The sequence below is a fragment of the Dermacentor variabilis genome, chromosome 1, assembly GCF_050947875.1.
Source record: "Dermacentor variabilis isolate Ectoservices chromosome 1, ASM5094787v1, whole genome shotgun sequence".
NCBI classification, from domain to species: domain Eukaryota; kingdom Metazoa; phylum Arthropoda; class Arachnida; order Ixodida; family Ixodidae; genus Dermacentor; species Dermacentor variabilis.
Window position 1 is genome coordinate 89,408,304 of NC_134568.1, and position 10,693 is coordinate 89,418,996.

The window sequence follows — 10,693 nt, forward strand, 5'->3', positions numbered from 1 at the left end:
ACCGACCAACATTACCAATGCCGTAACGCAAGAAACTGCTTTTCAAGCCGTAGTTAAAGGGACTGACAACCAGTTTTCATGGTACCCATTTTTTAGTGCAATGGAAAGCTTACCAGAGTGTCTAAATATGAAGTGCTAACGCGGAAAACGCCGTGGAACATTTCTTGTCAGAATATTTCGATCGGCAGTGAGGATGTAGTCGTTCAGTGGAAGCATGCTGAAAACGGTGATGGGTGAACGCGATAGCGATTATACGCCGTCATTAGCGGGAGGCAGACAACAAGTGTAGCCCGAGCTGTAACAAAGTATAATCTTATTTATCAAGTCGATGTTCCTGCGAAACATGTTTTCCGAATTCTTAAATTATTTCTGCGATAATAGCTACGTGTCTTTGTGGTTTCCTGTCCAACTGCTTTGGTATTTAACCAGTCAAAGCGAAACTAATCAGATCGAAAACGAAACGATCCCTTTACATCAGATACGGAGTTCAGTATGTCGCCGTAACCACGCGTACATTTTGGTTTCCGAAGCGTAGAATAATGCGTGAGTGGTTCATAATATTGTGGTTTCCTGAAGGGCGGTGTCTTACGCGAATGTAACGTACGGCAGGAATTGATCCCATGTTTTATGCTGGACGTCCACGTACATAGACAGCATGTCAGCAATGGTTTTGTTTACCCGCTCCGTCAGTCCGTTGGTCTGCGGATATAGGCAGTAGCCTTGCGATGCTGCGTACAGCTCAGCTCGAATATGTCCTCTATCAGTTGGGCTGTAAAGGCAGTGCCTCTGTCGGTGATGACATGTGATGGGGCACGATGCCTGAGGACTATGTTCTCGATAAAGAAAGAACTAGGCAATTTCATAGGCCGTGGCACGTTGAACAGCTTTCGTCACGGCGTAGCGTGTTAGATAGTCCGTGGCGCCTATAATCCCCTTGTTTCCGCTGGCTGACAAGGGAAAGGGTCCCAGAAGATCCATGTCGATTTGATCAAACGGCACGCTAGGTGGTGCGATGGGTTGGAGTAACACCCCGGGCTTCAAAAACGGCGATTTCCTGTGTTGACACTCACGGCAGCTTTGCACGTAACGCTTCACCGTGGTAGAAAGTCAGGGCCAGTAGTACGTGTGGCGTACACTTGCAAAAGTGCGTGATAATCCCAAGTGTCCAGACGTGGGTTCATCATGGCAGGCTAGGAGAATGTCATCACGGAGGGCGGCAGGCACAACCAATAGATACTCTTTGTCGCTGGCACTCGAGTTTTTCTTTTAGAGGACATCCTTTCGGAGGCAGAAGGTCGAGAGACTGCGAGAAATGTGTCCTGGGATTGTAACATTCTTGCCTTCTAGGTGATCGATGAGAGGGCGTATTTCGGTGTCCTCGCGCAGCCGTATGATCAAGTGAGATGCGGCGAGGGCCCCAAGGAATGCGCTGTCTTCGTCCATACCCTTATTGCAAGTTTTGACGGGAGCGAGCGACAACGTGTCCGCATCTTCGTGTTTGCGGCCCGATTTGTAGACGATAGTAACATCGAACGCCTGCAGACGGAGTCTCCATCGAGCAAGTCGCCCGGACGGGTCTCGTAAGTTGGCTAACCAACACAAGGAATGGTGGTCTGTCACCACCTTGAAAGGGCGACCGTAGAGATAAGGCCGAAATTTCATGATGGCCCACACAACCACTATAGACACTCTGTCTCGGAGGCGGAGTAGTTGATTTCGGCGCGTGAAAGGGTGCGACTGGCGTAAGCGATCGCTCGCTCGACGCCTTCCTGGTGTTGAACGAGTACAGCGCTAAGACCGATGTTGCTTGCGTCGGTATGCACCTCGGTGTCAGTGTCCTCGTCAAAGTGAGCGAGCACGGGTGATTCGTGCAGGCGTTGCCGTAACTCGGTGAAAGCTGCGTCCTGCTCATCCGTCCAAACGAAGGGTGTGTCTTCTAGCGTGAGGCGTATCAGTGGTTCGGCGATGCGCGAGAAATCAGCGATGAAGTGACGATAGTACGCACACAGACCGAGAAAGCAGCGTACTGCTTTCTTGTCACAAGGAGTCGGAAAAGCAGCAACAGCAGATGTTTTGTCTGGATCGGGCTGGACGCCGTCGGCGTTCACGACGTGCTCGCGAAACTTCAGCTCTTCGTAACCAAAGTGACACTTTTCTGGCTTTAGTGTGAGATTAGCGGAGCGGAGCCCCTCAAGTACCTCCTCTAAACGCTTTAGATGTTCTTCGAAAGTCACCGCAAAGACGACGACGTCATCTAAGTATACTAAACAGCTGTGCCACCTCAGACCCGTCAGAACAGTGTTCATCATTCGCTGGAATGTGGCCGGTGCAGAACACAGGCCGAATTGAAGTACTTTAACTTCGTACAGTCCATCCAGGGTAACAAAGGCAGTTTTTTCGCGATCTCGTTCCTCAACTTATATTTGCCAGTATTTGTTCTTCAGATCTATGGATGAGAAATACCTGGTTCGCCGCAGTCGATCTAAGAAATCATCGATCCCCGGAAGCGGATAAACGTCTTTTTTTTTGTGACGTTGTTCAACTTTCTATAGTCAACGCAGAACCTAAGCGTTCCGTCTTTCTTTTTGATGAGGACCACCGGCGACGACCAAGGGCTTTGGGATGGTTGTATGACGTCATCGTCAAGCATTTCTTTCACTTTTGCATTAATCACGTTGCGCTCTTTCGCCGATACACGATAAGGCAGTTGTCGTATGGGACGAGAATCGTCACACGTAATTATTCGGTATCTCGTGATGGGCGTCTGGCGTAGCTTAGAAGATGTGAAGCATTCCTTGAACCAAAAGAGTAATTTGCGCAGCGCTTTCTGCTTTTCCTCCGAAAGGTGTGAATTGATGTCGAAATTGCTGAGTGTCTGAGCTGGCTTCTCCTTCGTCATAGACACAAAGCATTCATCAACGTCTCCTATGGGCTCAGCGAAAGCGATAGTAGTACGACGAAATAGGTCCCGATGGTCCAGGCTGAAATTCGTCACGAGGAGCGCCGAAAGTCCGCTTCGAAGCATAATGAGACTGCGGGCTGCACATACACCATGAGTCAGCATAAGAGAGGAATTGCCCTCTGCAACAGCTTCGCCGTCACGCAGATCGTCGCATACGACCGCTACCAGGACACTTGCGCGGGGTGGTACAGTTACACTGTCGGCGTAAACCCGAAGCGCGTTACGTCGACAATTGTCGCGGCTGTTCGCTGCTCTTTCTGTCGAAAAAGTCACTGCGCGCTCCCGGAGGTCTATAATGGCACCATACTCTCGCAGAAAGTCGACGCCCAAGATGAGGTCCCGAGAACAATCGCCCAGTATAAGGCAGCTGGCTGGAAACGTGGACCCACGAATTTGTACTCTGACCGCGCACCGGCCCAACGGTGTTACGATATGCCCGCCAGCAGTACGAATTTGCGTTCCAGACCAAGGCGTGATAACTTTTCTTAGTTCCGTCGCTAGTTTTCCGCACAAGATCGAGTAGTCGGCACCCGTGTCCAATGAAGCACTAACGTGGCGGCCGTCGAGCACAACAGGTATGTCTAGCGAGAGTCTGTTGCCGAGTTCGGCAGCTGTCGTCGTTCAATCGTGCTGAATAGACCGTGCTCGCGGCGATGGGAGGTCTTTGGAAGGGTGATTATCAGTGACCTCGCCCCCGAAGGTCGCAGTTATTAGTTTTCCCGGCGAGGGCTTGGCGATCGTCCCTGCGCTGCCATTGGAGAGCTTCTAGGAGCTGGGGAAGAACACCTGGGGGACGGCGAGCGTGACTGCCGCCGCGGGAACACTCGCATACTCTGCTGGTTCAGGCATTCTTCAATCACCCTAGGCCTTTCGCCATATCTGGGCCTTAGTGAATCCGCGGCAAAACCTTGCAGTCCGAGGCGGCGGTATGGACGCTCGCGGTATACGTGACCGGCTTCTCCATAGTAATAGCACAGAGGCGTTCTGTCCGGGGTACGCCAGACGTCAGATTTCCTTTCGAGCGGGCGCCGATCCTCCTTACGTTGGATCGGTTGCACTGATGAGAGCGGCGGGACGTATAATGCGGCGTAAGACGTGGTGGGGACGAAATGGGTCGGAGCGGCGACAGGCACTCGCCCCAAAACTTCCGCATACGACGACCGCTGCAACTGTGCTGTCACAGGCGGCGCATTGCTGCTTGGAACGGGACCTTGGATCGCTTGCTGCACTTCATTCCTCACAAGGGCAGACATGCAACATAGCGTGGGCTGAGACGGGCAGGTGAGCCGTTGAAGCTTATCACGCACCACAGAGCGGATAAAGTCTCGGAGAACGTCCACGTTTCCAAAGGCAATCGCGTCCGTCAGTGAAGCGGCGTTCGCGTGCCTGTCATACGGAGCTGAGCGTTGGTCCGAAGGTGAAGTTGCGTTAAATTGCCTTTCACAGAGAGCTGAGCGCTGGTGCAACATCTTTTCCATCGTGGTGGCTTCGGTTAAGAATTCAGCCACGGTCTTGGGCGGGCTTCGAACAAGGCCAGCAAATAGATGTTCCTTAACTCCCCGCATTAGATGGCGCAGCTTCTTTTCCTCGGACATGGTTGGGTCCACCCGACGGAAGTGGCGCGTCATATCCTCGACATACGACGTCACGCTCTCGTTCGGCAGATGAATGCGGGATGAATGCGCCCGTTCGGTTCGTTCGCGGCGATCAGCATTGGTGTAGGTCTCCAGCAAGGCACGACGGAACTCGAGCCACGATTTGATGAGCCCTTCTCGGTTCTCGTACCAAGTGCGGGCACCGTCCTCGAAGCTGAAGTAGACGTTCTTCAACTTCGCCGTGTCGCTCCATTGGTTTATCTCGGCAACGCGCTCAAACTGGACTATCCAGTCTTCTACATCCTCGAAGATACGCCCGTGGAACACTTTCGGCACTCGCAGATTCTGCAGCAGATACTGAGTTGCCGTTGTGGCCGTACCTTGCCTAATGGTCGGTAGGGACGTCGACGTTCCTTCCATACCGGTTTGTAGGGGCGTCGATGTTGTTTGCGGAGTGATGATCAAGCTCCGGAGCCAATCCTCAGATTCTCTTGCTTGCCCGGTGAACAGGTGTGTTCACTAGTAGAGGACTGGTACTCCTGCTACCAGGAGGGGTTTGTGACATCGGATGAACCGTACCCAGCACCTCCACCAGTTATGTCATGAAAAGACAATGGAAGATGTACCCGGCGTCGGCGAGGCAGACAGTTGCACAAGATGGCGTGCAATAAGTCACGCCGGCGTCCTCAGCTTCTACTTTTTCTACTTCAGCGCCCGCCTTTTGCCGAGCGCGCGTTCCAGTCCCAACTTCTTTCTCAGCGCTGACTCGTGACACATAGCGGCAATATACCAACTGCAATTTTAAGCAACAATTACGCTGCACCTAATAATAGTCGACTTACATACAGTAATCTCATAAAATGCATCCGAAGTACCAAGATTTCGCCACCAGATCTCGCCACACACTGGTTTTTGAGGCTTTCTTTGCCAATTTTAAATTATAATTCCTACTTAAATCGCGAACAGCGTGATAGATTCTATCACTATAAATCACGATAATTTCAGTTCCGCCAACGTCCCACAACACATTCTGGCCAGTTGTCAGTCCCGTTAGCATCACCGATGCCGTACCAGAAGCAAAACCCACTGAAGCTGCACTTACTTACCAACATTACAAATGCCGTACCACGAATGAAAATTTTTGTAGCCGTAGTTGCCTACCGACATTTTCAATGCCGTGCCATGGTTAAAGGCGCATTCACACGACCGGACGGAGGAGGAATTTTCGCAGCGGATTGCGCATCACGTGACGCGCGCGTCATCATAATGTGCTGCCCTCGCCTTGCCCGGCCTCCTCCGCTCGCGGTCCGGATTGAAAATGCTCGCCGGTATTTCCATCCGTCCGTTTGGCGGTCGTCTGCCCTCAATTTAGCGTAGTCAGCGTCAAATCAGTCAACATTGGACGGATCGGCGTGACTACGATGATGGGTTGTCGGCTTGAAGCCACGTGCGTTTTTGTTGTGCAGGAGTGACCGCATGTGCTTTTGTTCTGGCGCAGCGGGAAAGGCTAGTCGTGGTTGCGCGCGCATTTCTATTTAGACCGCGCAGCCTGTATGACCTCAACATGAGTGAGGTGCAGAAGAAAACGCTAAGCGACGAGGCAACCGTCACTTTTTTGGCTCTTGTTGAGGGATTCCCAGCACTATGGAATATAGAGCACGCCGATTATGCAAGCGCGCAGCTGCGTAACAGGCTATGGCAAGAGATCGCTCTCGAAATGGCTCAGCGCCATGCAGAATCAGCGCCTTACTCTGTCGATGTGTATTATTTGCTATAACTTCATTTTTCGGATAATGACGTGCTGCGTAACCAAAAAATAAAGAAAGAGAGAGGGCAGGGCGTTATGTCATTTCTGCGCTCAGCCCTGTCTCTCTTTTTTTCTTTTGTGGTCAGCAGCATGTTAACAGTTCAATATGAACCATGTAGCCGAAACATTTACATCATTTTTGGGAATGCTCTTTAAGATTTGTACCATTATGTTTTCTTCATTTGATTGAACCTCTGCAGAGTTTTTAAAAACGGTTTTCGTAAACAAACGCAGCACCTTCAGGAATTTTCACCCAGAGGAAAAGCATCATCTCCTACAATAACCGGGGGCATTTGAAGATCCGGCGAACTTGCCACTTTTACGGTTTTGGGCAGTCCCGCATTTTATTTCATCAATTGCTTTTCGCAGAGGTGTTGACTGCCAAATTCCGCCATCACCTTGTGAACCAGGGGCGCCAATGTCCAAATAGCGAGACCTATAGTTCGCATCAACAAGCGTAAATAGCACTATGCTGAAGGTTTTATTGTAGTTGAAATACAAAGAGCCTGAATGTTTGGCTTGATGCACACATGCTTTCCATCTATCGCACCAATACAATTGGGGAACTGCCACTTTTCTTTGATGTCTCACATGGCTCTAGACCACTCTCCGTCAGTCTTGGGGGTCTTCAAGAATTCGTCTTTCAGCTCCAGGTAGATTGCCACACATGTCTCTTTCATGAGCTGGTTGACAGTTGAGTGTCCTCCCTGAACTGTCAGCTTAAGGAGTAGTGCGTTTCTCCTATGAAAAAAAGAAAAACAAGAAATTGTTGGTTACACTAAAAATTAACAAAGAAAGACAGAACTCCACATTCGAATAAAATATGCACATCTGATATTCACACTGGAATCTGTGTAAAGCGAATCTCTTATAAAGCGGCTATTTTCATGCTACGAAACTAAATTCCAGACACATAGTTGTCTTTATTTCACCATATTTTCAACATTCTTATGCAACATGTTTATACGATGTTCAAGCGCCGTGCCGGTCAAAACAATTTAGTACTATAATGTTCTCGCGCCGTAGCATTCGCTATTTCTACGCCGAAATACACGAACTGTTCATTGCGAAAGGTAAGGGCAGTCATGTCACAACGAAGATGTGTTTGTCATTGTACACACTGCACAGAGATGTAGGACGCTAAAGAGTGGTTTCGTTCTTTTTTTTTTCGTTTCATTCCTGCGTTCACGGGCTAACGGAAATAAGTGCACGCGGACATTACACGCGACGTGAAGCCCGCACTTCCCAAGAGAGCGGCAGCAGTCGCAGTCGAGAAAGCTGGGGGATGCCTTCGATTTAAAAGTAAGCGCCTCATGAAAACTAACACTTGATATTTCAAATTGAAGCAAACGCTAGTGCTTACCTGCGGCGAGAAAGCGAAGAGTGATTTGAAGCCGTGTCTTCGTTGGCACAGATGGTCTCACGATGGTTTCTTGCCGCTCGATTGTATGTTGAACGCGGGCCAGAAGTTCGAAAAACTGCGTGCTGCTGACGCGCAGTAGGCGCTTGTATTCGTCCGGATCACACTCGAGTAGATCTTCACAAAGCAAGCTCTGAACACAAAGCGTATTCTTCGACATCCGTGGTTTCTTCCAGCATAATCATTTTCTTTTTACACCCTACACCTAGTCGTCTTCACTCACTTCGAGTAGAACAGCCAACGCGGACAAACGCCGCCTCCGATAGCTGTCTATCTTGGAATGCGCACTCGTACCCAGCAATTTGGCAACGTGCGTGGCGTTGGCGTCGAGAGTAAGCACGCGGATTCCGCAAACGGCGCTCCGGCTGTGGGAATGCGACCTAACTCGGCTGCGCCGGATTCAAGTGATGACGTCACTATTTTGTCCGCGGAGCAGGCGGGATTTTGCCCTCGCGTGTGTATCCACCTTAAACGGTTATATAAATCTAACAAGCAAGTTCACGATCAGAACCGTGACTGGCGCATTAGGGATCTCACCTGTGAGACATCGTGACTGTGATGACACTGTAATGAATTTGTAGGGTTGCTGTGCTGTACAGCAGCTTCGATTAGTAATGAAAACGTCGTAAAGTAATGCAGCATATATACACGGAATGAAGGAATCGCAGCACCAGCGATTGCTACAGGTGCTCGCGTGTGCGACTCCTATCCGTCTGTGTTGTGCAGCGTTCCCCAGTGTTGAAGCCGTCTGTTAGGTAGTCTAATTAAAGTCGAACTCATACAGCCCAGAGTTTATTAGACAAGAAATACGTTAGCCAGAAAATGAATAAACCCACCATTTTGGTTCTCTTATGGGTATCAGGAGCTAAAGTTTTGTTGATGAGCTTTCTCCTTTTCTGTCTAACACCACCAAATGTTTGTGACGCAGTAATTATTGATACTCCATAAAGGTTACATGGACACTCAGGACATTCTTCGCCAAAAAAAAAAAAGACAAGAAGGTCAGTTTTCAGCTCTACTGTATTTGAAGAACATGAACAACCTGTCTTTGGTTATCAGAGAAGCTGAAAATGAAAAGCAGGAAAAGTAAATCAGCACTTGAATTCAACCAAATATTAATAAAAAATGACTCACAGAGCTGCATTTCCTCTTGAAGATGCAAATCTCTGTGCAAGCCGCCAGAGTCTTTGAGCGGGCTACATTGTTTCTATTCATTTGCTGGCATGTGTCCGCTCCTTCGCGTATGCCAGTGACGTATCTGAAATGAATATGAGATAAGCAGGCTACAAATGCAATTGAAGATACCCACGCAAAAAACAATTGTAACAACTAACTTTTAATCCCAGATTTATTCCGCATCATCTACTAAGCCTGGCACGTAATTTCAGCCGCTACCACTATGATAGCTTGTTCAGATACACACAGATCTCAGCAGCCACACACGATCATCTATCCAAATCTTGGCACTCATGGTAGGCTATTCCACACTGCAATGGAAATACATGTAGCCATTAGGGTATCCATGCTGAACGGCTTTTGTAACTATAGGCGTCTGCATTCGTAACAGGCATAATCAGTGATGGACCAACTGAAAACTTTGTTCTTATATATGAAAAAAATTATGTGATTATGATGACTTATAAGCTTGAAACTGCCAAATCTCAGGAAAGAAGAAGTGATACTTTCCATGTAAGACGATGCTGAAATGTAAGATTTGTCTGTCTGATTGAGAAGTCAGTCAGGTACAATGAAATGAAAACCTCAAGTACACTAGTTCAATAAATGATCCTTGTTTTCCTTTTCTTGAGTAATATTGTTTACAAGCAAGGCTATCTGTGCAATAGGGTTAAGGGGAATTCAGCACACTAATACATGCCACTGTAACTTGCGGATACAGCTTCCAAAATATACTGCCTAGCCTCACATGCTTTTTTCCGAGCATACCTGCTTTTTGTGATTAACCTGTAAAAATGGCAGGACATGACAGACAAGGCAATGCCATGTAGTGTTACCTTGAAGTGTTACCTTGGCCAAAACGGACGTTTGAGCGAGTTGGTAAGCCATATTTGAAACAGAACAGCGCGGAACAGCAGGGAGACAGGGGACAGTAGCGGCAGCTCTCGTCCGTGTTTTTCTCCCTGCTGTCCCCGTCAAAACCGCGCTGCTCTGTTTCAAATATACCTTGGCCAGTCCTGGCTAGAAGAAACTTTCGCAAAAAAAGTTGGAAATTGCCAACTGTAGCAAACATTTTACAGGAAGTACAGGTCACCTATATTCACCTTTGTTCTTAGCACTGTGTTATAAACAACAAGCTTATGTTAGTGCGAAGCACTACTAGCCTACCAAACTAGATTTCGCCTCCGTCTGGATGCAGCCTTTTGATACAGCACGGCGCAAACTGAAAAAGGAACTTGAGAGTCACTTTAGCATGCGCCAAAGAGGGTGAAGGCGAAAGCCTGCGCGCTCAAGAGAGATTAAAGGAACTTGACATTCTCATTCGAATGCGTTGTTACTTTTTATTCCTTGTTTTCTCCCATCTAGGGTTGTGGATTCGAGCGGCTTAATTGACAGTCCAAAACTGGTGCAGCGCAACATCGAAAGGAAGAAACAAGCCGAGTCGGCCAGACAAAGCAACGGAGCGCTGGCCGGCTCGGCTTGTTTCTTCCTTTCTAAGAATGTTGCGCTGTACCAGTTTTAGAATGCAATACCGACTCTGCCAATCCTCAACCTTAGTTCATTGACAGTACCTTCATTATCTCTATATTAATTAACAGTGTCTTATTTAACTTAACATTGTTAACACCATACGTCGTGGATTCGACTTCCACCTAAGCTCGAGGGTTCGACTCCCACCGAAAGTCGTGGGTTCGAGTGCCTGAAAAACCTGTATCTGAATTTGCTTGCTTTTT

At 48.5% G+C, this 10,693-nt stretch overlaps 1 pseudogene; it reads right to left on the bottom strand.

Moving 5' to 3' along the window:
- Positions 1–6,603: 6,603 nt before the first annotated feature.
- On the bottom strand, positions 6,604–8,233 carry LOC142578472 (uncharacterized; annotated as a pseudogene).
- Between the last annotated feature and the right edge of the window lie 2,460 nt (positions 8,234–10,693).